Source organism: Rissa tridactyla, chromosome 1, assembly GCF_028500815.1.
Source record: "Rissa tridactyla isolate bRisTri1 chromosome 1, bRisTri1.patW.cur.20221130, whole genome shotgun sequence".
Classification (NCBI taxonomy): Eukaryota; Metazoa; Chordata; class Aves; order Charadriiformes; family Laridae; genus Rissa; species Rissa tridactyla.
In genome coordinates this window covers 64,080,228-64,099,290 of record NC_071466.1, presented here as the reverse complement: position 1 = coordinate 64,099,290, position 19,063 = coordinate 64,080,228, and positions in this window count along the sequence as shown.

Here is a 19,063-nt window from a genome sequence, read left to right as displayed (position 1 = left end):
GGAGACAAAAGACATGGAAAAGGCTAAGGTACCTAAAGCCTTCTTTGGCTTGGCTTTACTGGAAAGATTTGCTTATTTGTCAAGTTGACCATGAGCCAGCAATGTGCCTACAGCATTCTGGGCTGAATTAGGAGTCTTGCCAGTAGGTCAAGGGAGGTGATACTTACCCTCTATTCAGCACTGGTGAGGCCACATCTGGAGTACTGTGTCCACTTCTGGGCTCCTCAGTACAAAAGAGATATGGAGCTACTGGATAGAGTCCAACAAAGGGCCACAAAATTGGTTGAGGTCCTGGAGCACCTCACATATGAGGACAGGCTTAGAGACGTGGGGGCGCTCAGCCTAGAGAAGAGATGGCTCAGGGATGTCTTATTAATGTTTATAAATACCAGATATGAGGAGTAAAGGCTCTTCTCGAGGGTGCCCACTGACAGTGCAAGAGGCAATGGGTGCAAACTGATGTTCCCTCTGAACATCAGGAAACACTTTTTTTACTGTGAGGGTGTCCAAACACTGGAACAGGTTTCTCAGAGACGTTGTGGGGTCTCCCTCCTTGGAGATATTCAAAACCTGTCCGGGCACAGTCCTGAGCAACCTGCTGTGGGTGAGCCTGCTTGAGCAGGGTGCTTGGACTAGGTGGTCTGTAGAGATGTCTTCCAACTTTAACCATTCAGTGATTCTCTGACATACAGTGAAATTGCATCAAATTACTAAATTGACATACTTCATTATTGGAAAGGTGGATATAAGTAGTCTATAGCAAATAGTTGTATCAATAAAACATGAAAATAAAATAAAACATGAATGGCTACAAAAATAAGAAACTGTTCTAGGAACCTAGTTGATATTTCAAGTTAAATAAGTAACAAACAAAACCATACTTCTGATTAAGCATTTCTTCTTATCAGGCAACAATTTACCATTTTAATAGTAACTTGAAGTACAGTATCAAAGCGTGGCACGATGTAATATAACAAAACACTGTGATGGTTTACATTATATTCTCTTTCCAGCTTTTCCCTGATGATAGGCTAAGCCAAAAATTTGCATTTAATGAGATAACATCTGTACAGCACCTGCAAAATGCTAGTATGGATACGTAACACAATTTCCCAAATACAGAAGCCTTTTCTGTAATAAATAAATTATCAAGTCATTTACACCTCGGAAAATAACATTATTGTAAATAAGATTATCAGGTATTTGAAAGAAAGACACCTTGCATTTTTTATTTCCTACCAGATTTGAATTTTGCACATACATTTTAAACATTTGGGATCGTAGATTAGAAATGTACCACCTTTGACATATCATGTCAAAAGGAAACAATTACCTTCTTTTTCTATCAAAAACAACATTTATAAACAAAGAAATATGAAATTATTCATTTCTTAAAAATTGGCCTCTGTTAAGACACTGCACAAATAAATGTCTGGTTAGTTATGCAATATGCACAGGCTTGTTCAGGACATGTTTTAGCACTACATTAGTGCTCCTATTACACTTCCTACTCTCTTTGGCAGCAGTCTTTCTCGTTTATTTTTTGTACTGCAGTAGCTTCTACCTCTCTCATACACCCCTCTTTACACTGTCAGCTATAGCTATGATGGACAGTTTAGTCTAGTGGATAGGACATGAGAATGTGCCTTAAGCTTCTGGACTAGATTTTTGGCAGCTAAATATGGGTTTATGTGTCTATGTGCAAAAATGAGTGGAAGGATACTTTCCCAAGGAATTTTCCAGAAGTTCCTCAAGCTGAGGTCATGGTGATTTCTAAACTTTTGTGGCTACATAGCTGTCGGGTACCAGATGGGTACCCCATGTGGTAACTTAAATTATAACAAAAGTAGTTTAACAGGCCTTGCATAATCAGTTATAAGGTATCCCAAAATGGATCTCAGATGATGAATTTTTGGACTATGATGTCCACCACATTTGGTAGACTGTATATGCTCTTATAGAGAAAAACTTTGACAGACATAGCCCCCACAAAAGGATGTGGTTTATGTTTATTAAAAGTGGCCATCATGGATAGGGGGAGGGGGAAGGTTCAGTATTTTAAATTTTCCATTGAAACTAGGGAGTGAATAACCCCTTAGAAGATAAATTGGATCATAAAAATTATGTAAAGACTCGTGAGTGTAAATTTAATCCTTATTTCTTTCAGTTTCAGTGTAAGCCTTGAAAAATCTCTTCAGGAAATTAAAACTACTTATCAAGGAGAACTAGAAAGGGCCTTATATTGACTGCAGTCAAGGGGACACCACCATACACTCCTATGACTACCCACCACATTGGTCACAGAGAGAAAGCCTTGTCAAGATCTTGTAGTGTCAACTTAAGTTGCTATCAACATCCGCACATATTCTCCTGGCAAAATAGTGTGTGAGTGCTTTGTAATTTGCTTTGGGTAAAATCAGGCACACTGCACCAGATCACAAGTTAAACTTGTTGAGCTGCCTCAGCAGATTGAGTATCATTCAAACAACTCCCAAAACAGTTTTCAGCACATCATCCATTCTTGTTGCAGGATCACCCTCAGCCATTTTACTAGCCTTATCAGAAAGCAAAGGGTCTTTGACCATTGGAGTTATAATTTTTGCTTCCTTTGCTTTTTTCCTTCAGGCTGAACTTGAGGAAATGCCTTATTTGGGACAGAAGCTTAATTCTCACATGATTTAAGGCCGACAACCAGTGAGCAGCTGACAACACCCCTTAATACCAGCTAACAGCTTTACAAATTCTGGGATGGATAGAAATGGAATTAGTACATGATAATAGTACTATTTGGAATATGCTAATAATGACATATTATGTTGGAGCCACCCAGAACTACAAGTCAGATAGACAGCCTGTGAGATTTCTTTTCAAAACGCTAACACAAATTGACAGCAGTGCTCCTGATTATATACTGCTTTCACAAGGCTACCTGACCCAGGCATTCTTCATCCATGTCATGTACAAAATAGCAGTAGTCAGACTGACTGGGTAATACAGTAAAAGGAAAGGTTAGAGACATATTTCAGGGAGTACTAAAGAACTCCTAAGTTATTTGTCTCCAAAGCAATTGTATTATCCTTAATAGTGATCCTCCTTTCCCTATGGGGAACTATAATTTCTTTCCCTGACCATTTTCTTTTTCATTGCAAAGTTAATGTCCTTTGTTTGGGAGAGCCAACTTGACAAGGCAATTGAATACAGAATATAGATACTAAGCATTATTATTATTATTATTATTATTATTATTACAGATCGTATTATCGTGTATGCATACGTCTCCTTTATAAAACATTTGTCTGCATGGAATAACTGTAACCTGAATTAATAGATGACTGTTGATACGGAGAGACTGAACAAGAAAGGAGTATTTAAACCAGGTATAGACATAAGGAGATATCAATGAATTGCACAGTGCGGTTGAGTTTTTGGTCCTTTGCCATGAATAATTTTGGCAAAATAAATTGCATTAATTTACTTAACTTTTTACTGAATAAAACTTTCAGTGTGATACAGAGTTGATTTCAAAGCCAGCTCATGTATTAAGAGAAGCACAATGTAGTTTTTCTGTAAGGAGGAAAACTGACGTTTGAAGTGCTGTCTTTTTCTAACCGTTCTTTAGCTTTGGCTTATACCTCTGTGCTCTCAACTTCATGAATACAAATTTACTCAAACAATCAAATTGTAATGTAACAGGAAAGTTACAAATCTCACAAATGCACAATCCCTGCCTCTCTTTCCCTATGTGAGGGGGTTTGTTTTGTTTTGTTTCACCTAGGATTTACTTTTGGCAGTTAACGTTTTTAAATAGTACATAAATATCGACTACTGCTTAGGAATTATCAGAAAGGATGAGACTGGCTTGTCTTTATACACTATCTTTGTGATCAGAAAATGGAAGACCCACAGTTTAGGCTCTCTTTGTCAAAAGAAAGTCAAAATCCAACTCTTCATCCTCCTAGGTAGATGATGTATTGAACAGCTACTTTGCCTCATAGCAACAGCATTCTCCAGAACTTGTTCACAGTCATGGGTTTTGTGACTTTGAACCTCTGCAGACAGGGAAGGAATCGCTCTCATTTTTCCCACTCACTTATCTAACCACTTTCTTTGACACTGAGCATGTACCTTCATATCTGATGGTATTTGAACACTTTCAGTCAACATCAGAATTAAAGTTTTGGCTTTGTAATTTTATTAAAATGGGGATTTTTACATCAAAAATATCCTGCCATATGTTCCCTCCTCCTCCCTTCTTTCCCTTCTCCTCCCCTCCAAAAAAGCAAACAAAATATACCTGAAACCTCTTTAGATTACCTTCTCCAACTTGCTTAAATAAGCATTTAGTTGTTGACACAACCCACTGGTTGACGATTGACACTTTAAGTCTACCCTGTTAACAGTTTGTTATCATAGGCATTGTAACCAATTAGTGTCAGGCCTTGTTTGCCCAAGATTAATTTTCCAATATCTGGAGTTCAGAATCAGTTTTTCCTGAAATTAATAAGAGTACTTTAAACAACTATATAGCTTTGAAGCTAAAAGCTGTGCCAAGTAAATTATGTTTATTTTTTTCTTTTTTCCTGATTTAAATATGCATTAAGCAACAGCTAAATTATGAGCTAAAAATTTGAAAAACTAGTTCAATAGTAGAGATGAAGCTGAGAAATCTTAAATATAATTGATCTTAAAGTGAGTAATTAAATAAAATCCTATTTGAATGTCACTGTTTATTTTAAATTTCAATTAAAAAGATACACAAAATAAAGCTGTTTTGAACTATAACATTTTTCTAGAAATATCAATTTATTTTCTAGAAAAGTTTTTCAAACAATTTTATTAATTTGGAACTTTGAAGATAAAAATATTGTCAATAGTTCACAAATGGAAAGAATCTGATGAAAGTCCATAATGGTTATGTCCATCCTCATTATTCTAACCACATTGAAATGGTTGATTTTATAATTAGTTTCAGATGAGCAGTTTGACTCATTATTAGACACCATTAATGAATGTTCAGTTCTTAAAGGTACAAAAATCTCTATATTGCAACAACTATGAATTTTTAAGAGCATAGTATTTTTTGTTTGGTTGATTGAATTTTAATTGAAAAGCTGATTCATTGAAACCAATAAATTCAGTTTCATAGAAAAAAAAAAAGTGTGTTTCGGTGAAACTGCCTTTAGGAATGTTTTTTTTGTCTGTTTCACCCCTTTGAAGAGGGTTTAGAACAGCCTAGATGAATGAAATTCAATTATTTTTTTCCCATCATGTACAAAACAGGCATTTGAATCTTGTTTTCTGTTATAACAGATAAGAACAGAAAAATTATGATTATTACAGGATAAGAATGTCTTTGTTTGTGACTACTGGGCTATTTAGGAACTGGAGTAGAGGATCTTATTAAATAGTTAGATAGGTAAGTGGAATGTGTTTGTGTGTGTATGCATATATATTATATACATTTATACATATAGATATCTTTATAATTTGTGTGCATAGCAAATAAAATTAAGGACTTGGTTCCAGCACAAAGAAAATAAAATGCTAGGTTTTGTTTTGTTTTTTTTTCTCCGCACTTTCCTCCCCTCCACAATGCAATTGTTTCTTCTGGCCAGCTGTATATTGCATTTGTTCTCTAAAGATAGAATGGTCATCATAGTGTCATGCCTAAGGCTGTTACTGATTGTAATGCCCATGGCTATTATTTTCACATTATTATTATTATTATAAGATTAGCATAACATATTATTATATAGCACATTATGTAGTTATAGCAATGGAACATCTTTTTAGTTTGGACAATGGTTGGTAATTTTATATGCATGGTTCAGGTCTGGCTTCAGCCAGTTTTAGTCAACAGGGAGTGTGAAGAATTTGAATAGGTAACAGGAGGGACAACTTTTTTTCTTGCTTGATGGGAAATACAAGATGGGGAAAGAAGAATTGCTGAGGGTCAGGCTGGATGCCTATGTGTGACTGCAGATGTGTCACACTGAGTTCCACTCCAAGCCTTTCTCACTGATGCACCAGAACTACATTGAAAAAAAGATCTGGTGTGTATTTGAACTCTTGAATATATTTCATATTGCCATACCTCAGGCATTTGTCCCTTCCCTCCAGAAAAAAAAAAAAAAAAAAAAAAAAGAGAAGCATAAGAGTCAGGTAAGCAGTGCATAAACAGGAGTTTGATGAGATTTAGCTATCATGAGGTTCCAATATGTCTTCAGATATCATTTTTATGTTACAGTCCTGTGATCAAATCATTTTAAAAATTCAGTGAAGTATATTTCAAACATAGCATGTTTGAGAGTATCTAGCAGAATCTACTGTATCACTGAGTATATAGGTAAACCTCTGAAATATTATATTCACAATATACTTACTATCTATACAGAGACATTATCAAATACCCCAATAAAATTGTTAAAATAATTATAAAATTTTCTGCATACAGTTTAGGCATCATGTCAGCACAGATTGTCCATATGAAGTACCTACTCTAAGTCAAGCACCTTTACTACATTCCAGATATATTTAAAAAATATTTTCACATTTTGCATGCTAAACTCAGTTTAATTTCCTCTACTTAATATGTCTTAAATTGATACTTAATTATCCAATTCTGTGTTAAAAACCTGAACGGAAAATAAATGAAAATACTGTAGTCTTCTAGAGCAAAGACAAGCAAGAAATTATTTCCACAACTTTTAAGAACGGTTAATTCCCACAACCCTCTTAGCTTCATGTGGCATCAACATTTCATGGGTTTAACTTTCTAACATAAACATCTTGAATCAGATAATTTGTATCAATAACAACACTTGTAAGCAGCAGTGTAACTAACTGACAAAAGTGAAAAAATAAAAAATGCATCTCTTAAAATGTTGAATAATCTTGGGTTTTTTGAGGCTTGTGGGTTTTAAGACTTTACTCAGTGCTGACATTGATCCAGTTCTCGTTTGGAAATGTCATTGTTATGATTAATTGATAGCCATAACCTACATCAGGGAAGCATATAATTTTAAATGGAAAAGTCTTAGGTAGAGACCAATTAGTACCATGGCAAATGATGAGCAATTTCAATATCAAATGTCATTCAGGGTCTTGTTATGTCACGGCCCTTTTTTCTTTTTCGTTTTCTTCTGTCCCCCTCCTCCCACGCACACCCCCCACACCCCCTCCCCGGTTCACATCTTTTTTTAGTGGTAAAAAATAGCATTATTTTAAAGCTTTTTCTATCATTAAAAATGCACTAAAAACTTAATTCCTCTAAGTAAATTAAATAACGGCAAAGATGAACATGAAGCAGCCCTCTGAGGAGTCAGCAAAGGCCTGCAGGGCTGGTTGTGAACGTACCCACTAAAAAGTGGGTGTAAACACACACAGTACTCAGAAAGTGACACGCAGAGGTGTCAGCGGGCAAAGAGCTTTCGCTCCGTATGGATCCAGCTGTCAGTTTTTCAGCTTTCGTTTCCAGGATTTTGGATGCAGCATGCCAGGCAATGATGTGTATGGTAGGTCTCTAGGAAAAACAAACAAAAATCCTGCAACAAAAACTGTATCAGAGCATTTTTTTCTTTCCTTTGGACTTCTGTGAGCTCTCCTGTGTTTTCCACAGTATCCTACTGGGGACAGTGTGGCACCAGAATCCATCAATGTGGTTCCAGTTGCAGGATCAGGGCCATACTTTATACATGTAAATTGGTAATGGTTATTTACTTACAAATAGGCATTTAACTGATATTACAGCAAGCACTATGCAAGTGTTTATGAAAAATCAATTAACTAAAATAGATTGTATGATGTATAAAATAAATACATTTTAGATGCTATTTAATGGCTGATTTAATAAACCGCATATGTCTGCTTACTCTATTCTACATATATTACCTTTCTAAATACAGGATTTACTAAGCTGGTAGAGGATAGACAAAGGATTATCAAGGTATTACTTTTTATGTATTGTCCAATTCTGGATCCTGTCCTTGTGAAATACACAATTAATGAGGGATTTTAGGACATGTAGAAAATGTAACATACATTTTAAACCTGTCTTAATTATATATAACAGACTGATATATATGAAGTATGCACATAAGAAAGGAGGAAATAGTTTATTATAAATATTTTTTGTGTGCTCTTTTTCTAATTGCTTAAGCTCAAAATTTGTGTCAGAAGTGTAAGAAAATATGCAGCAGGCCAAAGCAGCACACTTAAAAGTGGAGGACAGGCAGACAGTAGAAATAAATTAACGCACCAGTAAGTATACTTCGTTTGTACTAAAATCATATGTATATTGAGGCTTAAATTCTAGCTTTATTTGCATTTTTTTAACATTCATGTTCCTCTTAATCTGTTACAAACTGTCTTGTGTTTGCATGTATTAGAATTTCAAGATATACCTTTGATCATGTCCCACCTGACAGCATAATTGTAGAATTTAATCCCCAAATTTTCTTTTGGATCGTTTCTCCTTAGCGTCTGTGCATTAGATGGGGAGGCATTTGAGGGAGGAGCGACAGCTGCATGAAATTACACAAACCATAATATCAATTTTATTTTTTTTAATCTCAACAAAATACAGTTCATAAGTTGAATACTGTCTGTATGGGACTCTGACTTGGTACTGTTTATAAATCAATCAAGTGTTTGCTAATTTAAGTTGGAAATCTGACATCACAGGGAAACTGTCACTATTAATGCTCTCTGAGCATTCTTAGGTTAGTCTCATTGCTCCCCTCCACTGTCAAGGGGAGGCCTTCCAGTGTGTGACCTGACTGGTTGTCAGGTCATATGACCAGGAAAATGCTGAGTCTTCATTAATATTTTCTTCAAGGATTGTTTCAGGAAGAGTGCCATCTGATGCCAGTGTCAGTATTTTAAAATTCTTTTCTTTTTATCTCTCAAAAGCATTTATGAGTGCCACTTGCGCCTGAAAACTTCCCTCTTCATGTGTCCAAACCCAGCATGTCTCAGGTCATTTGATCTTATAGACAGTCCTAATCAGGTAAGCTCGTTGACTGTCATGGCAAGTGGTGTTAGTTTGATTATAGAAGATAGGTGGTTCTCTGTATAGCATTTGGTTTCCGTGTTTATAGAGGTAGCATGGATTTGCCAATGTTTCCCAGAAATAAGACACAAAAGTGCAAACCTTTAAGCCTTCTCTCCCACAAAATTCTTTGAATATTCAAAGAACACATGGATAAGCAAGTGTATACAAGCCACTGTTACAGTGTTTGTTATTTAAGGAGTCAGTTACTTTTCTCGTCCTGCCTGTTTGTTCCCCCAAAACATTCCTGTATACCTACAGATACCATCTTCCACCTTCATTATGCTCGTTCTCGTCAAGTTCTGTTGGTTTTGTGTGAATTGAGGTGTTTCTTGTTTTGTTTTGCTTTCCCCAAACTATAGCGGTGAAGTTTTTTTCTTTCAGTAAGGAAATTACAGTCCATCAGAAAGTAAACCCAAGATACTCATTTAAAGTTGAAAACAATTTTTTTTTCCATAGGTCTTACCCTCATCAGGAAGTGAGAAATGATTCAGTATAATGATCTGGACTAGGCAAAAAGAGCTGACATTTCAATGCCCTTCATTTGCTAATACAAAATAACTTCTAAAAACAGTTACTGATATATAAATAAAATATACGGTTGTTTTAATTAGGATTAATTAAATTTTTTTTGGAAACACAACTCATAATTTCAATATCTGGATATTCGATAACAAACACTTTGCTATATTCTACCACGGTATTCTAATTAGTCCGACATTTACATTAACTTTCCATCAGTGAATGATGAAACATCTCAGAAGCGGAAGTTACACCATGTAACTTGGCTGCAAGAAAGTGTTGCATTTTCATATATGGTTTTGTGTTTCTTGTGATGTAGCAATACTTTTAGATTTATAGCCTCCATTTCAAATGAACAGCACCCACTAACAAGCCATTTGTTACTTTTACCTACATATGGAACCTTTTCACTGGCATTGGTTCAAATGCCCTGTGTCCATCGGACTTTCATAAAATCACAAGGTGTCAAAAAGGAATGTTTATAAACTAATTTGCATTACTCATGATTTGTGACTGTGCAAGAGAGAAGTCATAGCCATATTTAGTGGGGGGGAGCAGAATGGGGAAAACTGGGAGTAGGCGTTATTATTGGCTCAATTCCACACATACCAAATGTGAATACTTATGTTCTTCCCACAAAACATTAATTTCTTCACATACTGTAGACTTTATTCTTTTACCATGTTCCAGATAGCAGACAGCTCTTGTTTTTCACTTATGTTTTCCTCTTAACAACAGTCATTAATTTACTGATACGCTGTCTATCAGAACCACATCATCTTGATTAGAGCTGTTATCCTAATCAAAAGGCTGATAATTAAGACTATCCATCTGTAGAGTTCCAAGTGCTAAGATGAGCTGAAGATCCTAATTAAGATTATTTAGGTGTTACTTAAATGCCATCATTTGATTCAGCTAATCATACCAGCAGGTACATTAGATTTGCATTAATGTTCTGCTGAAGCCAGCAGCTCTTTAAACAGATCAAAAATGTAGATTACAGGCACCATTTTCAAACATCTTTATATCAATATAACACTGAGACAATGCATTAAAGTAAATGGAATATTGGAAGAAAGAGGCAATTTTGGTGTTTCTCAGTATGCTTTATGATAATCAGTAGAGTATTTAAAATAAGTAGTTTATTTATTGAGTTTGTGTGTTATAGCAGCTCTGTATTTAAGTTTTAATTTGTGCTTTGAATATAGACTGTATGGATGACTTTCAATTTAATGTGTATTTTTCTAGCCTAAATGAAATGGTGCACTGTATGGGAGTTCATTAGTTCCTGCTGATAAATTATTAGATAGGTAGTTTGTGAATAAGTTATTGGAGAAGTCATAATTCTTGTCTAACAAGGAATCTCTTTGAGGCTGAAATTCTCAAAGATTCATGATTTTCTGTTTAAACGGGAGCTGTGTTAAGCTGTTTTCCTTTTTTCTTTTTTTTTTTTATCCAAAAGGTGAATCTGTTTTCATCAGAATTTTAGTACATTATGATTTTATAATCGAAACAATGAAGTTTCTGTTTCAACTTTAACCTGGAGAGCATTCAGTTTGTAAGAAAGAGATCACTTGGTACTATTGTTAGCAATGGTAAATCAGTACAATCCAAAATCTTCATGCAGACATGTTATTTTTGCCTGAAGATATGAGAGACAATTAATACATCATTAGGCTAAAGCTTGTACATATGTTTTATGAGAGATTCTTCATCAAAAAGCAAGGTCCTGGTTCACACCGGTAACAGGTTGGACATCAAAAGATACGAAGAGTGTTCTTCAAGGTTCCAGCTCCAGAGTGTGTTCCTAGCGTCAGCCTTCTAGGAGAACGTTATGATTACTGCTTTTTAAAAAAAAAATAAAAAATTATTAAATCTATTCAAAGACATGCTTAATCTACAGTTCTGTTGTGTATCAGCAATATATGTGTGCATAAAGCAATTTTCAAAGAAGTGAGAGACCTAAGTTCGAAGCACACTTCAGTGGTGAGAAATGAACTACATAAATGGACTGCAAAGCTATCTTGAGTGACAGGCTCAGTCACTAGTGAGAGGTCCAATTGTCCAGTGCATATTAGGAGTATCCTTCAGAGGTTCATACCAAGGCCAATTATATTTAAGTTCCTAATTAAGGACATAGACGATGGTCTGGGAAAGAGTAGAACTGCTATTCTGAGGGCAGGAGGCTGGAGAAATGGGCTGACGGGTGCCTCATTAAGTTCAGCCAAAGAAAGTGCAAAGTCCTGTACCTGGATGGAAAACCCCAAGCTGACTGACTAGAAAACAATTCTGCAGAAAAGAACTTGTGGTCGTGATAAACAAGGTGTCCTTGCGGCAAGGAAGATCAGTCATATGGCTGTTTCAGCATGTGTTGCCTTCAGGTTGAGAGAGCTGATTCATTCCCTCTGTTCAGCACTTATGAGACCACATCTGGAGTGCTGTGCCTGATTTGGCGCTCTCCAGTACAACAAAGACATGGGCACACTGGAGTGGAAGGCCAGCAAAGTGGCTGCTGGAGGTCTGGAGTAAATGGTATATGAGTAAAGACTAAGGAAGATGACTTTTTTCACCCATAATAATGTTGGGGAAGTGAACACCTTTCTGCTGTCTTCCACTACATAATGGAAGGGTGTAAATGGAACCAGGCTCTCTGGGAGGTGTATTCTGCTTGGAGGAAAGGCAATGGACACAAGGAAACTCCAGTCAGACACTACAAAAACATTTTCCACTGTGAATGTTACCAAACAGTCCATCCTTGGCTATATTCAGAATTTGACTGAACAAGGAACCTCTTGGAGCAGAATTAATTGATTTAGTGCAGCAGCTACAGCTCTTTTAACAGCTATGGTATGATTTCATCTTTGGAAGTGATTCATTGGGTATAGAAGGTGTCTAGAGGGCTTTCTTTTAGATTACTGAAGTGAAAAGAATCCCATCCTTTTAGTCCCATTCTGTTTTTCAGAGTCATCCTGCTCTGTCCACGTTTGTTTTGGAGGATAAAAAAGTTCTTCTACATAGGAACTGCTCCCCAGTTCAACTAAGTACTTAAGCATGGTGTTAATACAATCCCATTTCTGCATTTCCTTTAAAGGAACATTAGCCTGTAGATAAATTGGACTTCACCACCTAGTCCTGAAGAGCACCTGAGATTCCAGTGCTCTTTCGGAACAGTGTGTTATGGGCAATGTAAAGTGTAGGTCCAATTCACCGAATACAGACCCAGTTTTTAGGCATGAAAACCATTCCATTACTATAGTCTGTGGGGGACATGTTTAGCATTAATCCATAAAATTGAAGACTCAATGCACAGTTTTAGAATTTTTAAGGTTCTTTCAGGAAAACTAGACTGAAGAATAACATCTTGAAAACAGGAAGAAAGAGGAATATCAGTGGACTTTCAAAGGAGAGAGGGTTAAGGTAACTCGGGTATCTTTATACATTTTCTTGCTTTGAAATGTTAATTTTGCTTTTAAATCTGAAGTTCCTATCCCTATATTTTCCACAACTTTTGATGTTTTTACAAAGAATATTTCTTGCAATCTTCTGATGCTATCCTTAATTTTAAGTTAACAGATTATATTATCTAAGATATACCCAGCACCTGATAGAAGATGGATGGAAATTTTCAAAGAAATTATGGCAATTACATCAAAAGAACAAAGATATTACAGTGTATTTTAGTGGATACATTTAAAAAGTGAATAATCTTTTAAAAAATTCCATTTTCATATTCTGTTTTATTTGCATATAAACAGACATATTCACACTGAATTTGCATAGAAATAGATGCATTCAAAACATCTTTACAGCAATCATGGAATCACAGAAGTTACAGATGTAACAGAGTTATTAGTTCTGATTATTTAAACTGGGCATCTATTTTTCTGAGAGTGATTTTTGTTACAGTTACTGATTTTACACACCATTTTTGCACCTGCAGACCCAGACAATAGACTGAAATATTTAATTTAGATTCTGCCCACACAGCAGGCAGTTGATGTCCAAGTTTTCCAGACTCCTGTCAGGTTAGGAGAGAATTTCTGGAGTATTCAACTTAAATGAGCTGTGTGCTTAATTTTAGGCTCTGAATATTGAGAATAATTGGTAGTAATCATTGATTAAAAGTATCCTGTACAGTTTCGAATCTTGCCTTACACCCAAGAAGAGGCATTCCATATGAGGAGAGACTTCCACAGATTTTGTTTTAAATATTCCAGCAGCAGCATCAGAAACAGTATACTGCAGCTTCTTAAAGGGTTGCTTATGCTGAAAGCTAAGACAATTATGCCTTGCATACCAATGCCTCACAGCATACAACTGTTTTCTAAATTTGTAATGTTTAGAGATGTTAATGATATATTTATTTTAAAATTACCTCAATGGTTGTCATTTGCTTTAAATGAGAGCTCTGTAGTGAAACGGGTAGCATGAGGGTGATATTCAGACAAAAAAAAAGGAGTCATAGGCACTGAGTCATCAGGTATATATCACAACTTGTCTTTCTAGTGTTATTTTTATGGGTGGATATTTTTCTTCCTACCTGGACTGAAAACAGCTTACTTATTACTAGCTAGCTGAGCATTTTACTCAATCCTCTTTTCAACTAAAAAGGCAATAAATTGTGGGATAAGCAAAGCCAAACTGTAAAGGAAAAGACTTTTCTTCCCCGTAAGTTCTTAATACCGTCTTCACCGATTAGTAAGTTTTATAAATTAATGGAGGTCTTTCTTTCTAAACAAAGTCACGATTTTGTCCAACGTGAAGGGAGAGCAATCTTTGTAATTTATCCATTATCAATATTACGTTTACTATAATTTCTTACTTTTCTGAAGGGGACGTGCTCTGCAATAGAAATGGTGAACTCTAAAGTGCTTTATTGCGTACTCCAAGAAGAGCATTCTCTCAAACCATTTGACCTAAAAGCAGAGCTTTCTTTAAATTGTGAGACTGAATCAGAAGATTCTACTGACCGGCTCTAAAGAATCTTCTAAAAATACAATGTCTATTGACTTTACCTGGCTACTTCCTAGCAAATGCTTAAAATGCTTTTGATGTTGTATTTTAAGACTGTGGTTCTAAGCAGTATTTCCTGTTATGATATTTTATTCATGCTGCTAATGCTAAGTTGATTAACTGTCACTGTAATTCCTTTTTGGAACTTATTTCTTTAATTATCATTTTATCTTTCTGAAACTTTTAAAAGTCTCAGGCCATAAACCTGTTACTGTTTTTATTGTGCTGGTGTGACAGTGGAAATTAGATAAACTGTGCATGCAAGAGTGCATCTTCATGTGGAAAACTGCAGAATGAGGACCTTCAATCACAAATTTATGGAATACATCTGTGTAACACTTCAGAAAATGGACTCTTGAACCTGATGGAAGTACATAAAAATAAGAATGTAAGAAATGTTCTTGGAGTCAGAGTAACCATCCACTTAGTCCTGCTTCCAGTAATGTCAGTGGGATATGCCATTTCAAAACAGCATACAAGCCTGGCTAGTGCAGTCCATTTCCCTTGTGAATTCTATTATCCCTAGTCATTAAATTAGGGTTATTATAAGGTACGTTCCTATGCATTCACTTTAATATCTGTCTATGGACCTGCTGTCTACGAATTCTTCTAATCCACTTTAGAATCTGATGATATAGTCTTCACCCACAAACCACTATAGCAATAAACTCCAGAATTGTGTTTTAAGTACATTTTTTTTTTCTCTTTTCTGTTTCTGTTGTACTAGCTTCAGTAAGAGCCCCCTATGTCCAGTGCTGTGGGATTTGGCAAATAACAGTTCTGTATTCTTCTTATCCATTCATCTTATTTTTTCTAAATCTTAATAATATACCTTCTTAGCCTTCTCCTTTTTGAAGTAGAGTCTTAGCCTTTTCAAAGTAGAGCCCTAGCCTTTTCAAATTCACCTTAAAAAATATCTGTTCTGTTCCCTAATTTGTTTAAGTTGCCCTTCTCTTTACCTTGTCTAACTCCCCTGAATCTTTCTTGATGTACGAGAACAGCTCTCAGTAAATGCTGATATAAACATTTACATATTTTGTAAAACAATTAACTTGAAATTTCCAAATAATATAAAATAAATTCATCAGAATTCATAGTTTGTTCAATCAAATAATTTAACAGCAGTTTGTTGAGATGAGGAGCTGATGACCATTTTTACAAGTTGAATGGAACAAGCCATTCCTATAAATTACATTTTCTTATAAGAAAACTAAACTCAAATCTGAAAAGGTTTGAGGGCTCAGCTCTATTGGGGAGTTTCTGAATGCAACACCCTGATAGGCAAGGCTGCAGCAGCTCCATGCCCCCAGGTCCAACCAGTAGTGGGGCTGAGAAGGTATTCCTGATAGGCACACCACAAACACACATATATGGTGCACATATACTGTATATACAGCCAGCCACGCAGATCAACATATGCAGAAATATACAGCACAAATGGCCTTATCCGGTTACTCTCTCTGGATGATCAGTATGAAGGTCTGTTAATAGAAATATAAACGTATATACAGTGCAGATTCCTCCAGTAGCTGGCCTTAGACACTCTGTCTTCCCAGTTGCTGTCATCTGGACATAGGAGCTACCGAGGCTACACTCCATTCCAGTTGCCGGTACAGACCACTACATACACACACACATACAGAATACAGTCCCCTCACCCAGGAAACCAGTTATGAGTGGTGTTTAATACGAAATCAGGACAAACTGCACTCATCAGGTACAGGACATGGCCAGACAAGTGTACTTACCAGGTGCCTGTCTTCATGCACTCTGCCCCTTTTATCCCCTTGTCTCTCTATTTTACACCTGTTCCTCCTAAGACACCTTGATACTTCCCTTTCCCCACGTTTGGTTCATCTGCTAAATATCCACAAATAAGCATTGCACAATCCCAACATATTTTTCCTATGCATCCCATAATGTGTCTCAAAACCTAAACAGGCAGTAACACCCCTCCATCGTAAAGATGCTCCAGACAGCTGCAGCATGGTGCTCCAGCGCAAGAGAATGGAGGCTCCCCTGAGACAGCTGCAGGAGGAAACGGGTTGGGGGCTTGTGTCTCTGTCTGGATTATTGGGTTCCCCTATCTCCTGTCATGCCTCTCTATGCCTTTGTGTGTGTGCAGGAGCCTTTAATGGGCTGATGGCTCTCCTGTGCTGGGAACGGGATTTGCCAGGGCAGGGTACTATTTTGGCTCCCCACCTGCCCTTGTTCCTCTGCCCTTCTTTGTGGGTGTGGCAGACAGCTTTTTATTAATATAGCCTAGCAAGAACCTTAAAGATTTTCTTGCACCACAGAAATGTAAGATATTAGATGACAAAATATCATTTGGATTCTCAGTCACAATGATTCCTCATCACCTGTAACGAGTCAGAAATTCTGGAGTCAGCACTTCTCAAATTTCATAGACCTAGCTCTATGCCGGTGATATTTCTGAATGTCATAAGTGTCTATATTTAAAACCTCTGTAACTGAAAAAAAGAACACCTTCATAACCCCTTTTTTAAATAAATATTCTTCAGTTAGGTTACAACCAGACCAAAGCTTCATTATGCACCTAAACATCACAACTTGCTACTACCAGTTATAGTCCACGTAAATTTTCTAAATCAGTTCTAAAGCATGTCAAATATTTTCTGACAGCTTATCATATTCTATGAAAGTTCATTCAAGTACAGAGGAAAAAAGCCCCATAAATAAAGGTCTATCGTTGGGTTTGGGTTTGTTTTGTTTTGTTTTGTTGTTAGGTATTTTTAGTTACTAACATAGTATTGCCCTTATTATTGCAGACTTACCAGCATAAAACAAATAGATTAAAGGTACCTGAGGTATTAATTTTCCTGTTATTCAAATGTTTTTGGTAAATATTCATGGTGTAGTTTATTTGCAGAAAGTGGAAAATCTGTTAAATCTGTTGAGATCTCCACCAAGAATATTCTAATTATTTAGCTTGATTATCTAACTCTCAAAAGGATCATTTGCACTGGAAAAAAAAACCAACCAAACCAACAAAACTTTAGCAAGTTTGAAGTAGGGTAACTTTAGAGCAGTAAGGACATGTGAACTAAACAATGACTGATATTTTGCAGTGTTTGTGATATGATTTTTTCCCTCATCTTTTTGTTCTTCATCAGATTGAAATAAAGATGAATCTTAATAATTCAGTTCCCTACATAGTTTATCCTATCGTGTTCCAAACTAATACCTTTCTCCATGTGTTTATTACTGAGCTATCATTTAGCAGAATCTGTTTTACTGATATTTTTAGAATTTCAGACTTCACAGGCTTCTCCAACATGGCACTACAATTACAAAACCCATTAGAGAGAATATAATTGCTGCTAGTGCACAATGTTTGTAATATATATTAGGCATCAGATTACCAAAAGGCATACATATTTAATGAACTAACTCTGAATACAAGGTTACTAATGATTAATAGCCTGAAAGGACACAAAAAGCAACATGCATTTTCCCCAAGCCATTATATACTGCCAAACAGATTTCAGAAATTATGGGTGAGGAAGTAATCTGATGGGGCAGTGAAAGTCAAAGGAGTGAAACACAGCGCTCCATGAAATTATATATCGAAAAAGATATTCTGTGCAGTACAATTTCAACACTAGATTACCCAGAACCTTTTAAGAATAGCAATGTAATGCTTTTAGTTATACTTATGATAATTGTCCGCATGTTCTTAAGGACGTTTCTTGACAGGCTTAGTGCAGAGCTTTATTAAGTGCAGAGCAGCAAAACCACTGTTAGGGTACTCAGTGTGGGGTACCCAAATGTCATAGGGTCTGACTTCAATCTGCTTATATTCTGAATGGGGAGAGTAAAAATCTGTTTTTATATCCTTTCTAAAGGCTATACATTAGAAAAGGATTAGGCTTGATGACTGCTGAGGGGGACAGCTAAATCACGCATGGTCTGTTCCTCTCCTTACCAGGTACTGAACATACTTAAATAAGCTAAGATCCTGATAGCATGGGCAGTTAGTAACCAGTGCTGGTCCCACACTTGAATCCCTCAGCGGCCAGCGGCTTTTGATCCTCTCTGTTCTTTACTGACATTATTTCAGGGGATGGAGTGGGAAATAAAATTGAAAAATTGCAGTGAGAATAAAAGTTTGTTAGGTTTTCAGGAAGCTCTTTTATTGAAAACAAGGACTATCTTGAACTAAACTAAATGGTGTAGTGGATAGAATATTCAGTGAGGTGTAACAGCTGGATACAAAGACAATTGGACTCCGGTTCATTTAAGTCCCTGTGGCATCGGACTAGACTGAGTTTCCGATGGTGCCATTTTACTGTCACTTACCCATTTGTGATACTATTCAGCATTCAGAATGGAGTGGCTGGGAAAGTGTATTAAATCTGAGGTACTGGAATAATAGCTTAAATAAAGTGATATCACATGTTTTTTAAGTACATTTACAGTTCCTGACTAGCAGTCTCTCTGACAGGGGAAATCTATCAT